Source organism: Sciurus carolinensis, chromosome 15 (assembly GCF_902686445.1).
Source record: "Sciurus carolinensis chromosome 15, mSciCar1.2, whole genome shotgun sequence".
Taxonomy (NCBI): Eukaryota; Metazoa; Chordata; class Mammalia; order Rodentia; family Sciuridae; genus Sciurus; species Sciurus carolinensis.
In genome coordinates this window covers 63,758,757-63,772,463 of record NC_062227.1, presented here as the reverse complement: position 1 = coordinate 63,772,463, position 13,707 = coordinate 63,758,757, and positions in this window count along the sequence as shown.

Here is a 13,707-nt window from a genome sequence, read left to right as displayed (position 1 = left end):
TTTTAGGAAAGATTAAGAATTATTTAGAATTGCTAAAACACTTTCTTCCTTCCCTTACTGCAAACGAGTTGGAGGTCAGATATAAATAGGTCAGTGGAACAGCTGAGCTGTTCAAGGCCCACAAACTCCAAAGCAGCCACAGAGGGACATGGTTTTGAGTGGTTGGGTTAAACATTTTAAAGCAGAGATTGCTCCATTCTAAAGCCTGAAAACGTATAGATGAACCTAACCTAGTTACTGACAAGAACTGCTCCTAATACAGTCTCCTTGCCCTGGTTGATGTTAGAGCTGGTCAATTCAGTGTGAAAACAATTTAATTTAGCAAATAGTATCAACAAAATTGGTATTTCTGTGGTGTAGGAGCAAATCAGAGGCCTGGCTGACTCAATTCTTTGCTCCCCCCTGAGTTGAGTTAGGAACATATCGGAGCCCCTATAAGCCTACATGTCTTTATCTCAAATTAATAACTGTGTGCTCAAGGAAGAAGAAGTTCAATAATCGGTGTAGCAGAAAATGGGGGAAATGATCTACCAAGAAAACAGCAAAGATGTGCATTTTTAGGAGTTCATAAACTTGGAAATCTCTGTTTAAAAAATCTTTGAATTGAGTGTGTCCCTAAAACTGTAATTTGAGCTCCATCAGGTGTTGGAAATAACATTATCTTAGGAATTAACCATTTAGGTAGAGTATGCCCTTCTTTAATGTATTTGTTGGATTTTGGTTATCTCCACTGATGCAAATTTACAGTTTGGGCCATTAACATCAAACTAAAATGTCAACTCCAAAAGCTGAGCTTGATTTATTACGATTACCTCTCACAGGTCCCGCCTTCTAATACCATCACACTGGGGGCTAGGATTTCAACATGCATTTTGGGGGGATACAATCATTCAGACTCCTGGACAAGAGTGACCAACGAAATCATGGTTGTCTCTTAGTTTATAAAAATCTATGTTTGTTTATTTAGCACCTATTTACATTCTAGGTTCTGCAGTCAGCCTCCCTGAGATTGAATCCTCCATCAGTTACAGTCGCCAAACCTCTCTATGCCTCAGTTTCTCTATCTGTAAAAAGGAATAATGAGCTCACTTTATAAGGTTGCTATGAGGATCAAATGCTAGAACACAGGTATGGGACTTAGAATAGCGCCTAGAACATCATAAATGCTCAACATTTGTATTAATATTATATATTACTGCTAGATCTTATTCAGGGATGTAGTTAGTATATTTCAGTATTCACTAGGGAAGAAATAGAGAATGACTTTACTTCCTTTAACTTGACAATGCTGCTCACAGGTCTAGTTACTTTCCTTGGTGAAAAAATAGTTACATTGTCTCTTTCTGGGGCCAGGTGATATATTACAAGGCCCCAGAGTATAGAGATCACTTCTTCTAAAACTGGTAGCAGAGACAATAGAACCCAATTGTAACCCCTTGAGCATTTATTGAAGCAGTCTCTGAGACTTCCTTTTGGGCCAGCCTGGCTTCAGTGTGATGCTCAAATAACTCCAGGAGCTGAAGTGGTTATGAGGGGTGCTGACACTTTCATCCCGAATCTTTTGGTGCCTGCTGAAAGTCAGTTTTGGTCCTCACATGAATGAATCACAATGTGAGAGGTGGGGGCTACGGAGAGGGAATAAAAAGATCCAGGTGATTAATGGCATATGCAAGTTAATTTAATTTTTGGGACAACTGTGGTTTCACCATTGAATTCTCTTTAACACTGTGTTCAAAACTTTCCCAAGCCTCTAAGTCTTCACTGGGCTTTGAAAAGTCCAGTCTGTGGCTAGAATGAAATCTAGACTAATTGAGGACATATGGAATTTAGGAAGCCTTGGTCTGGGGTCCGTACTCACTCTCCAGTGCTACAGTTGCAGATGTGGTGACTCTCTGAGATCCAACCTTGTCATTTGTAAAATAGGGAAAATAAGAGAACCTGCCCCAAATAGTGATTGTGGGGCTTAAAAGTGTTTGGCACACAGTAAGTACTATGCAAATGTTTGCTATTATATTCGCTAAATTTTTATTTAAGGGTGACTATCTAGTTGAGCAAAGATTCCAATTAGGTATGGTAATTTTACAAAAATTTAAAATAGCACTGCTGTATAATTCAACAGTTACACTACTGGACATATTACTGGAGAAGACGAAATCACTGTGTCAAAGACAGTATTCAGCCTTGTAAAAAAGGAAGTCTGTCATTTCCAACAGCATGGATAATCCAGGAGAATAAGTGAAATAAGACAGGCATAGGAAAACAAATACCATATGGTCTTGCTCATATGTAGAATCTTAAAAATGTTGAACTCTCAGAAGCAAAGAGTAGGATGGGTTGGTTAGGGACTGGAGAGTGGGTGGGCAGAATTGGTAAGATGTCGGTCAAAAGATAAAATTTCAGATCAGCGGGAGAAATAAATTCAAAAGATCTATTGTACAGACTAAGTTAATATGTGACTAAAGTTAATATCAAGGTATTATAGACTTAACACTTGGCTAAGAGAGTAGATTTTAAGTGCTTCTTCACCTAAAATAAATATGAGAAAAAAAATTATGCAGGTAGCCAAATATTCTAATTAGGTGGGTTTTGGTTAATTGAGATTCCTCCATAAATAGGCAAGTCTTAAAAAAAAGTCTTTGTTTGTAAGTGTTCAGGAAAGACAGAACATGATGCAGTTGAATTTGCAGTTTCAGGCATTTTTAAGTTTTGCTGGGTGGTATACTTCTTCCAGGAGTGTGGTATCTATGAACACACCAGTAAGTACCGACTGATCTGGAAGGTATGGAATTCTCTTGTCAGCAGCTGTCATTTTGATGCTCCAAGGCTTAGGTGCCAGGGCAGGCTGCACTCTGGGGAATTCTCTCTCTCCTTTTGCTGAGCTCTCTAGAGCACAGACAGCTCTTGTGCCATAAGCATGGGTCCTGATGATTGTGTCATTTGCTGCAGCTCACCACAAATCAGCCCAAGGTTGGGGACCTCTAGGAATGAGAGAGTTGATCTCAGTAGGTAAAGCTTGTAACCTCAAGAATGGGCTTTAAAGTTAGTCACTAGGGACAAGCCACAAACAGCTCAGGAAGCATCAATTCCTGGGTTCTGGTGTCTCCATTTTTTTTTCACAGTGCCCACAGCCAACATGGTTGCCTTCCGAGTTCGTTAACAGCTATTTGTGGTTTGGGCAGCACAAAAGGTGAACAATGAATGCAATGACTTATGGGATACCCTTGTTTTTGCTATTACTATTGTGATGTCTAATATATTCAAGTCTGCATGTCATTATACCAATGTCATTCTTCATATATTTAATTGTTAAGAAATAAAATTTTAATTAAAAATTGAAACTTTCTAAAAGGAACCTAATGGAGAACAAGTTCTCAAGGGAAATAAGGTTGATCAGGGCGTTCATGGATTTTCAACTCTAGCGAAGATTGTAATAAATTAAAAAGGGGGGAGATTTAGCGCTTCCTGTGTTTGTCTTCTGCTTTATGTCAAGGAAGGTCAAAGTATATTGGTGTCCCTGTGAGAATCACAGCTTTGTGACTAAATATACTGTAGAATTCTGACTCTTCTACTATCAAAAAGAGGGGAATTTTAAGACATATTAGAGCATGTAAATAATCACCTCTTCTTCGATGAGTACACATGTTAATGGTTAATTCTAACTATCAAGGATTTCCATTGTTTCATGGCTTCCTTTCTCTTCAAAGAGGTAAAGAAGAAATCTGTGTAGAAAACAGAATCTTGACTAATTAGTAAGGCCTGGCCTTCTACTCGACCATAAACTCATTTATCAGATATGTTCCTATTTTAGTCAGTTACTTTAAAAAGCAAATACTCTTTATCAGACATGTCTGTATTTTAACCAATTACTTTATTGCATTTTTATTACAAGTCAAAGGTTAGGCAAAGTCAGTGCCTGCTGTCTACCTAGTTCCTTAGTCATAGCAAACACTGCTGATCAAGGAAGTTCAGAACTAGGCTTCTTATTGTCCAAACTGTCATTAGTGCTTAAGTAATTATTATAAATGTCTTTTATATGTCAACCATTACATTGAAAGTCTTCCCAAGTTCAAGCACAAGGGGGGAAGTCACCTCCACCTTGGATTCCTCTGATAATCCTGAAAAGATTATTTTCTCAACCCTAAATGATGCATATAAAAAGGTCTTTTGTAAAATAAAGCTTCTGGCACTACCTCGTCATAAATGGAGTTTGATAGAAACATAAGTATTAATTGCACAGCATGTTTAATTGGCCCCAAATTTCAGTTTACATTTGAATTTGAATTTTGAAAGTCTTTATCTGTTTGGATACTTGTCTTGGACCCAGACTTTTGCTCATTCCAGTCACCACACATATAGTGTATTTCACTATCATGAATTCTCTGGAAGGTCAGGAAATGGAAAGAAAAGGGGATAGAAAAGTGAACAGAGGTAGTTTAAAGGTTTAGAGATTCTCTAATGTTCATTCAAAGCAATCTTGCCCCTCATTCTAGTCTTCCTCTGAGTTTGTTCCATTTTGGAAGAAAGACCGAGGAGTGGTGAGGGTATTCGGCAGTGGCTCAGCCCTGTGGATCCCTGAGTTGACTGTTCTTGAACAGAAACGATTGTTACTTTGGTCAGAATAACAGAGTTCTGACGGATTTTACCGCTTGCTGCTCTGTGTTCTTAGGTAAGTCAATACACCTTTTGCAACCCTGACCCATTTTTCAAAAGATCCTGCTGGAAGAACATTGCTCCAAGTCAAGCTCATCAGCATCACTTGCTGCTTGTTAAAAATGTGACTTCTGTCCCAACTCCAGACCCTCTGATCTTTGGAGTGAGGCCCGAGAACTACTTCTTTCACTCATCTGGGTGCTGCTTGTATATCCAGTAGTCTGAGAACCACCTGCTGAGTGGACCTTATCCAGGCTGCAGATGTGGGCAGAGTGTGTGCTGATAGAGGTAGGGGTTAGCAGTTGGGTCTGGGCTAGGTTGCCAGCAGGTGGCTTGATGGGGTGTTAATTCAGGATGGGGTGGGAGAGAGTCTTCTGGCCTATGAGGGGGAGGGACAAGTCTCAGGTCTCAGGTCTCATGGCATCTGTCTTCACTTCCCTGAGATACGCCGACTCCAGCTACTGGGCTAGGCCTTGGAAGGCTTGTACGTCTAGGAGGACCAACTTTGGCAGCCTTCTGCAGCTTGTTTGGTTCCTTGTAAGCCGAACACTCTAATGACTGACTTTACCCACATAATGTCTAGATATTTGGACATTCTATAGGCACAGCCATAAGCTCCAGAGCTGAGGGCAATTCTGGCAAGTCTTTCGTTTGTCCGTCCTTCCTTCCTTCCTCCCTTCCCTCTACCTTGTTGCTATCTCCACACAGACATTCCTGATCTTGTGGATTGGTCATCTGGAAAGGCAGGCGATTTTGCCCCTCACCAGGCTGCCTGATGGAATTAGGAAATTAAGAGTTTCTTGCTGTCCCATGATTTAATGCTTATTTACTATCAAAAAGGACAAGTGCAGGAAGTAATAACCTACCTGCTACACCATAAGGTATGATTCATTAATTAAAGATTGGCCAAAACAAAAATGGGACTGAGGAACAAGCTGGGTCAGGTCACATTTCCCATCTGAGCCATTTGATTCGCAGCCCCCATGCCGTCCCGGCTTCCGTACAGAGCCATGCTCTTCTCTAAGGCTATTGCTCTCTGGTGGGGCTTCAAGCCCCACATCCACCACACTGTGTTTGAGTGTTTGCTTCCTTCACCAGACTGAGTCTTCTGAGGTGGCAGAGTGTCTTGCTCTTTCTTGTATCTCCAACACCTCACAATGTGCCTGTTTCATGGCAGCCCTACATGTTGACCTGCAAGGGCTGCCATTTAACGTATCAGAGCCTGGGAGGCTTAAACAACAGACATTCATTCTCTCACAGTGCTGGAAGCAAGAAATCCAAGCTCAAGGTGCCAGCAGGTTTGGGATCTTCTGAGGCCTCTCCTTGGTTTGTGGGTGACCTTTTCCTCCCTGCATCTTCACGTCATCTCCCCTCCATACATTTAGTCCTAATCTCTTCTGCTTTTAAGGACCTGGTCATATTGGATCAAGGTTCACCCTAATGACCTTATTTTAATTTAATTACCACTTTAAACCCAATCCCTAAATATCGTCACATCCTAAGGCTGTAGTGTTTAGGACTTGAATACATGAATTTTTATTTTTCAGAGCTGGGTATCAAAACCAGGTCCTTGTGCTCTGTAGGCAAGTGCTCTGCCACTGACAGCAGCCCCAAACCAAATGTATAAATTCTTGAGAACACAGTTCATTCCATAGTACCCATCAATAAATGTTTTGTCAAGGACTCTAAGAGTGAACTAGTAAGATAGCAGTCTATGACTATGGCCTTTTTATAAACAAACCCTCTCCTTCCTTATCATTTCCAGACATGTATGAAGAGGCAAGGACATTTTAAGACTATGCATAAACAGGAGGGCATATTTGAAAAATAAAATCGAGCCTATTGATGACCATACTAGTGAGTCAAAGCAGTCCTCGGCAGGTCTGGTGGCTGCATGACTGCATCTGGCTTCTCATTCTCCTTTGATCTTGAGCTCCCTGGGAGGTTCAGCAGCAGCCCTTTGAGCAGTGAGGGCATTCCAGGGAGAGAGAAGGTTTGGCTGTGTCACTTTTTCCATATAATTTTCTACTTCCCATTTAAAAGTGTGCAAGCAGTTGAATGTGTGTCTGTTGAACTCCTGGACTGGGGGTTGGGAATTGGAAATCATGGTACAGACCTCCAACTCCAGGTGATCTGTGATGTGGAGCACTTGGAACTGCCCACGGTTCTCCTACACTATCAGTCTACAGATTTCCATGAAGATTTCTCATCTTACCGAAGTCACTGTCACCATCGCCCTGATCTTACTCTCTGAATTTTACAGTGTGTCGCATTTTTCAACTCTTATTTATGTCTAATGCTTTGGCAGGAGGGCCTAGTACCAAGGAAAGAGAGTATTATTATTTCCTTCTGTAGATGGGGAGGTGAATAAATAGATGAAGGACAGCTTCCCTGATTCAAACTTTTCCTTTCCCATCTTCTAAATTTCAGAACATCTTGTCCAGATGTTGCTCTCCTGAGTCTTTCCTCTGCTCACTTTGTATTACCTTCTGCCCTCCTGAACTCCTTAAAAGTAGAGTCTATCAGTTTCATCTCTGTAGAAGTCCTGTGCCTGCACATAAGTGGTGTTCAGTCATTGCTGACTGATTGAACCAACATGCAACACACGTAGTACCATTTATTGAGTAACTACTTTGGGCTGACCACCTTAACATATTTTATCTCATTGTGTTCTGCACCTTTTGCAGTAAGAATACTTTTTATCAAACATCAGAAATCTGAGGATTTTCAAGGTTAGATGATTCGTCCAATTTTGTAGAATCGGTAAGTGATGAAACCAGGACTTGAATCTAAGTAGCCTGACTGTCCCAGCTATCAACTGTGCTTCATTATTGCCTATATGGAATGGTGGTACAAGGAATTAAGAACAAATCAGACTAGATGCCAGGTTTCCTTCCTTTTGAGTCAGTGCATAGAGACCCAGTGCAACTGATGAGCATTCTTTAAAATAACCCACTGGGTAGAACTTTCCTTTTTCACAATAGCTCACATGTCCCACTGCCTAGTCTCTGTTTGGCTCATTCTAGTTATTTCCGATGCAAGTCTGCCTGCCTTAGGACACACTCAAGCACATCCATACACATACTCACACAGTTCAGCCCTGAGAGCTCAGAGCCAAGCTTAAAAATGGATCTTGACATTTCTGAGTTCCCATCCTTTCCCTTCCATCCTTACCAACTCCAAGTAGCCAGCCCAAGAATTCAGAACATTCAACTTACATCTGTTTGCAAGGGCACAGGGACATTCTCCAATGTTAATTTAGAGGACTTGATCCACAAGGTAGGCAGTGAAAGAAATAAAATATCATTTCCCCTCTGGAATTAGCAAAAAAAAAAAAAAAAAAAAAGAGTCTCACTTCAGTAGGCAATTCATTGACAGAATGTAGTATTTATTAGTAATAAAATTCTCAAAGCTTATTTCAGAAACTAGCTGTAAGAAACAGTAACATCACCAGCTTCCCCTTCCTTCAACAACAAGCACTGATTAACCTTGGGAGGGGGCTTTGGCCCACTTATCTGGCCCAGCAAAATCCTGCCCCTGGGTGTGTTTCTGCGGCTCAGACTGCTGGGAGGCAGGTGTGTGTGCTTTTGCAGGCTGAATTTGGCTGTAAATTATGTTTTGTTTTCTGTCAGCTGCCTGACAGCTAAAATCATATTTGCTGTCAGAGGTGACAGGGGCCACAATGGTGATGTATTAAAGTGCTGTAGCATCGCTGGGGAGCCAACTGGGCAGGTTTCTCTTGCACATCTGCTATCACCTGTGCATGGCCTGAGCTGGTGTGCCCAGGGTGCCTATGGCCCAGTCCAGACCTGGATGGTCAACTCATGCTTCGTAGGAGGGCACCATAAATGAGATTCAGCCCCATGTAAGTCTTTGAAAGAGTGGCCAGCTTCTACCCAGGTCTCTTAATAAGCTGAAGATGTTGGCTCAATTCTACCCCTTAATTGCATTGTGTGACAAAATGCAAAATCCATCACCATAATTACTTTGAAGCACTAGATTCCAAAGCATTTGAATATATTCAAATGAATATTTAAACTCAGAGACAACAAGCTTAATTTTCCCCAACTGACTGATTATTTCTTGCCATTATCTCTGCTCCCAATGCTGCTCCCACTCCCCTGGCCTCCCACCATGTCTATTTTCTCATTTTTAGAGACCAAAGAGTGCTTTCTTGACTGGTGTAGTGCACAGCTTTGTGATGTCACCATTCACTAGACAGAGACATGGTGCACTCTGGCCCCACCTCAGCCCTTAGAAAATGTTTTCTGTGTAGTCTTTCCTAAGTGTCTATCTAAATTTCTCTTTTGCTTTTTCCTGACTTCCTGCCAGATTCGTAGGAGCACCTTGCAGGATTGGAGCAGGCTTCTGAAACATTGTTGTTGAAAACTCATCACTTAATCAGTGACAGCTGCCACTTACAGAGCCCTCACTACTCTGTTGGGCTTGCTGTTGGGCTGTGCACTTAATCTCCATCTTAACATCATGCAGGGCATAGGTGGGAGAACCAGAGTGTGAACTGAGGCCTGGCCATCTCTTAGGCCCACCCTGTCTTCTCTCTGCTGTGGACCCATAGCTCACAAGCCAAGAGCTCTGATCATCTTCATTTGTACACCGGGTATGTTGGGAGGATTTGGCCCTTCATTTCACAGGCCCTACACTAAGAAAGGTCTGATGTTTGGAGTTTGATAATCTATGGTTGCTGAGTCTTGACATGCTAAATCATCTTGTCTTTGAGTTTCTGTTTTGTAAGTGAAACCCAATGGGACAATGGCGCACTTGCTGTAGACTTGGAGTCTTGGTCCGGCTTGGTGCTACCACCTTTGGCCTCCCTGCTTCCCCTGGACAGGTTTTCAGCAGCTTACTTCCGAGCCCCCTGGCATGACATGTCCTACCTAGCTTCCCAGATCTCTCCCTTTGTCCTTCTTTAACCACTTCCACCCTTTAGCTGAGTTTCGATGGGGGGAGGCCCACATCCTGCTATTGCCTCTGGCAGGGCCTGGGTATGAGCTCACAAGAAGGGAAGTCAGGTGCCTGTCCTTCAGCATGTGAGGTTTATAGCAGCCATCTCCATTCTGGCTGTTGGGACCACAGTGCATTTTGCAGGTGGTTCAGTTGGGGACAATTTTTCACCCCCAATGCAGACACTGAACATGTCCAGGTTCAGAAATTGCAGTCCTCTGGGGGTTGCCCAGCTGCAGTAGTTTGGGGAGCCAGGCCTATGAAAGAGGAGTTTGGTTTCTCTGTCTCTGACCAGGCCATTGCATTTTCATCTTGCCCTGGGCCCAGCTGATAATGAGGCGGATTCTACTTAAGTACTTAGGTTGACAGGAACAGCAACATTAGGAAACAGAACAACATACATGATCATGCTTTGGGGACAAGGAGTGAGGACTTTCCAATGCCTCCCTCACCCAATGGAATACTTTTTGAGACACAATATAATCCATATTTTCTACAAAAGTAGAAAAAGCAACTTTTCCTTACAAGCATCAAAAAGCAGAGAACCGAAGCAATTACAGTTAACAAATGGGAAAAGGGAGAGGTCTTAAGCTTCAATTTCAAGACACAGAATTGCCCCTTTGATTTTTTTGGTTTCTGCATGAAAAACCCAAGGAGGTCAACATGTGTCAGCCCTGGACCAGCACAGAGTGACCCTGAAATAGTTACAGGTGTGATTGCTCCTGTGCCCCAGTTCAAGGTTGAGCAGACCCTTAAGCGGGGACAAGCATCTTGCTGGCATCCTGTATTCCCATCTGCTCAACTCCAGAGCACCAGGGCTGGAAGGAACATACACGTCCAGACTTTCATTTTGCTTAGAGAAATCTGAGGTCCAGATAGATGTCCCTTTCTTACCACTAAGACCAAAGTTCTCATGACTCTTTACCTGAATAATGCAAGCTAAAAATAAATATTTAATAATGTTCTAGGTACAGAAAATCCCTGTGCAGTTGTTAGCTCATTTGATCCTCATAAAACCCCTCTGAGGTATGTATTTCAGGGGATTCTCATTAAAAGCACATTTAACTTACACAAATCCAACTGTGTACCAGTTTCCCAGAGAATTCTATAACAGAATACCACAAACTAGGTGACTTCAATAGCAAAAAGTTATTGTCTCACAATTTTAGAGGCCGAAAGCTCAACAGTAAGGTGTCAGCAAGCTTGGTTCCTTCTGAGCACCATGTGGGAGAATCTGCCCCAGGCCTACTCACAAGCTTTAGTTTCTTTAGCTTGTAGAATGCCCTCTTTTCCCTGTTTTCATTTGGCCCTCCCTCTGTATGTGTCTCTGTGTCCAAATTTCCCCTTTTTTATGAGGCTCCTAGTCACATTGGATTAGGGCCCACTGTAGTGACCTCATTTTAATTTGGTTGCCTCTAGGAAGATCCTATCTCCAAATAATGTCATGCTCTGAGTTCTGGGGGTTGGGGTTTCAACACATCTTTTTTAGAGAAGGTCACAGTTCCAACCATCACAAAGTATTGGCACTCAGAAGGAGAGAGAGAGATTAAATAGTGAGGGTTATCTCACATGTTCCACTGAAAGATAGCCTGCATGGAGGAGAGTGAGATAAGCATAAAGTTCCTTTTCTCCACCATTGGATCCTGGTCCCATCAGCCTTCCGAAGTGTAGCATCTCACCATGTGGAATGTAATTATGGTACCTGGCCTGGCCCTCAAAGACAGGACAGCCACTTCCTCTCTTGATGGACGGAAGAGGCTCTGATCTGTGTGGTGAGAGATGCCATGTTGATCACTGTGAACAGGGAGACGATTGCTGAACTGTGACTGATTCAAGAGGTTTTCAAAAGTATCTCTGACCAACAGTGATTCCTTCTTTAAGCACTGACTTTAGACTCCAACCCTGGTAAAATTGCAAATGCCACTGTGTCATTTCCTTCTTGGAAATGATGACTCCTGAAAGTCATAGGGAGAGTTTCCTTCCTAAAGGTCCCATAGCTGGTCCATGGCAGACCTGGACTTTAGTCATTGAGTCTAGGCCTAGAAGACTCCAAAATCTGTGCCCTATTTCCCATAATTTGCCAATGTGTCAAGAGGAAATGGTCACATCCCACCCCAATCTCTAGGAGTAGGATCTGGGAGTCTCAGGGAAAGCCAAAGTGGACTTTTGAGGAATCTGCCCCTTCCTCCAAGAAGAGAGAATATTTGTTTTTTATGCAAACTCACTTTGTCTCCAGAGATTAGCTGTGTTGTGGCCCCACCTGGGACTGGTTCCTGTATTTATTCTGCTCTTTTGGGTTTTAGAGTCACATGAAAAGGCAGAGAGGGCCATCCTGTTCCCCGAGGTCACCTTTGAGAAGGGCTCTGGGGAGCCAGATCATTTCTAGGAAGAAGTTCCCATGAAACCCCAAAATTTAAAGCTTCGACTAATATTTGAGCAGGTATCAAGGAAAGAAAGCCGTTTGACCAAGAACCTTGAAGTAGAGAGGGCAAAGGCAGGGGAGAAGTTACCACAGCAGGACCAAACCCAGAAGAGGCATCTGGAAGAGTTAAACCAAGAGGCCAAAGGTGGACACTTTGGGGTTTGTCATATGGGAAGGCTTTGGAGGCTGATTTCAAGGTCAAGTTCATTTTCTTGCTCTGTACATAGTGTTTTCTAGGGAATAGAAAAAAGAGAAAATGTTAATGCAATTTTTAGTTTTCTCTTCCTTGTTTCCTTTTTTTAAGGTTCATGAGGTGTTGGGAGGTATAAGCATCCAAGAAGTGGCTCCAAATTTGCACGAATGATTCATTGAACCTTTCACTCAGCCCTCTCGCACACGCCAACCCTGCTGGGGTCCACAGTGTGCACCCTGCATTTGCCATTCCTTTTCAACATATGTGCTTAGAATTCAAAGGCAGCAGAACTGGCAGGGGATTGATTTCTTACCTTTTGAAAACCAGAAGAGGAGAAGAGACTGGGGAGTGTCTGATTGAGGGGGCTGGGCAAGAATCAAGCGGCTGGACCTCGCCAGCGGCAACACCAGTCATAGAGAACTGCCCCTCCCTTGGGGACAGCCCAGCATCAGTCCGTTTGCAATGAGGGATGCTGAGGGATGCTCCTCTGCCACATTCCCCTTCCTCCCCCTGGAGGATGGGCTACCAGCCAAAAAGCACCAGGGAGGCAGCAGGACAAAGCTTTGACTTTAATGTCAGAGAGAACAGCGTCCAAATCCAGACCCCACCACTGAAGAGTTTGACCTCTGCAAGTGGTTTCACCTTGCTCAGACTCAGTTTTCTCATCTGTGAAAGGGGACAAATAATAATACCTCCCTCTTAGGGTGGTTGAGAATGAAAAGAAATAATGTATACAGAATTCCTGGCACATCGCAAGGGTTCAGTAAATGGGGTTGGTTGAAGCCATGGTGGTTGCGATGGCCTCTGGGAAACCAAGGGGGATAAGTGCTTGTGCCTGGGCTCTGCAGATGACTCCAGGCAAGCAGATGGGAGGTCCCTGGCTGGGCCAGTGGGGTACAGGAGCCTGGGACACCTTGGTACCAACCCTCCGTCATCAGTCCCTGATCAGGGTGGGATGTACTGGCCACTTGGAAGCAGCATTTTGGACTCAGAAAAAGCATAAAGTATGAAGAAAACACAGTGCCAGTCATGCCAGCCTTCTTGTTCTTGAAGATCATTAGCCAAGGTCACCTCAGAAACCCTGCTGAAGTGATGTAGAAATGTGCCTCTCAGACTGGAGAAAGTGCACACCACCTCTCCTTTGGGGCCATGACAATGGTGACAATAAGGGCAACCTGTTTTTATGGAGGGAGACCAGGGCTTCTGACACACTGTCCCCCAAGGACTGTCCCTGGGAGCATGGGAATCAGGTCTTTAGAAAGTCCTAGGGCAAGATGTTGAGTGGTTCTTGTCTGTGGCATCAGAATCAGTAATAGGGACCCACCAATGATGACACATTTTCTAAAGAGAGTTGCAAATGAGTGTCAGGATGCCTTACTCAAGTCCCACCAAGAGCTGGCCAAATGATTCTGCGGCCCCCCCACCCCACCCCACCCCATCCCATCCCAGAGCCCTGTCTTCCCAACTCCCTTGCCTTAGT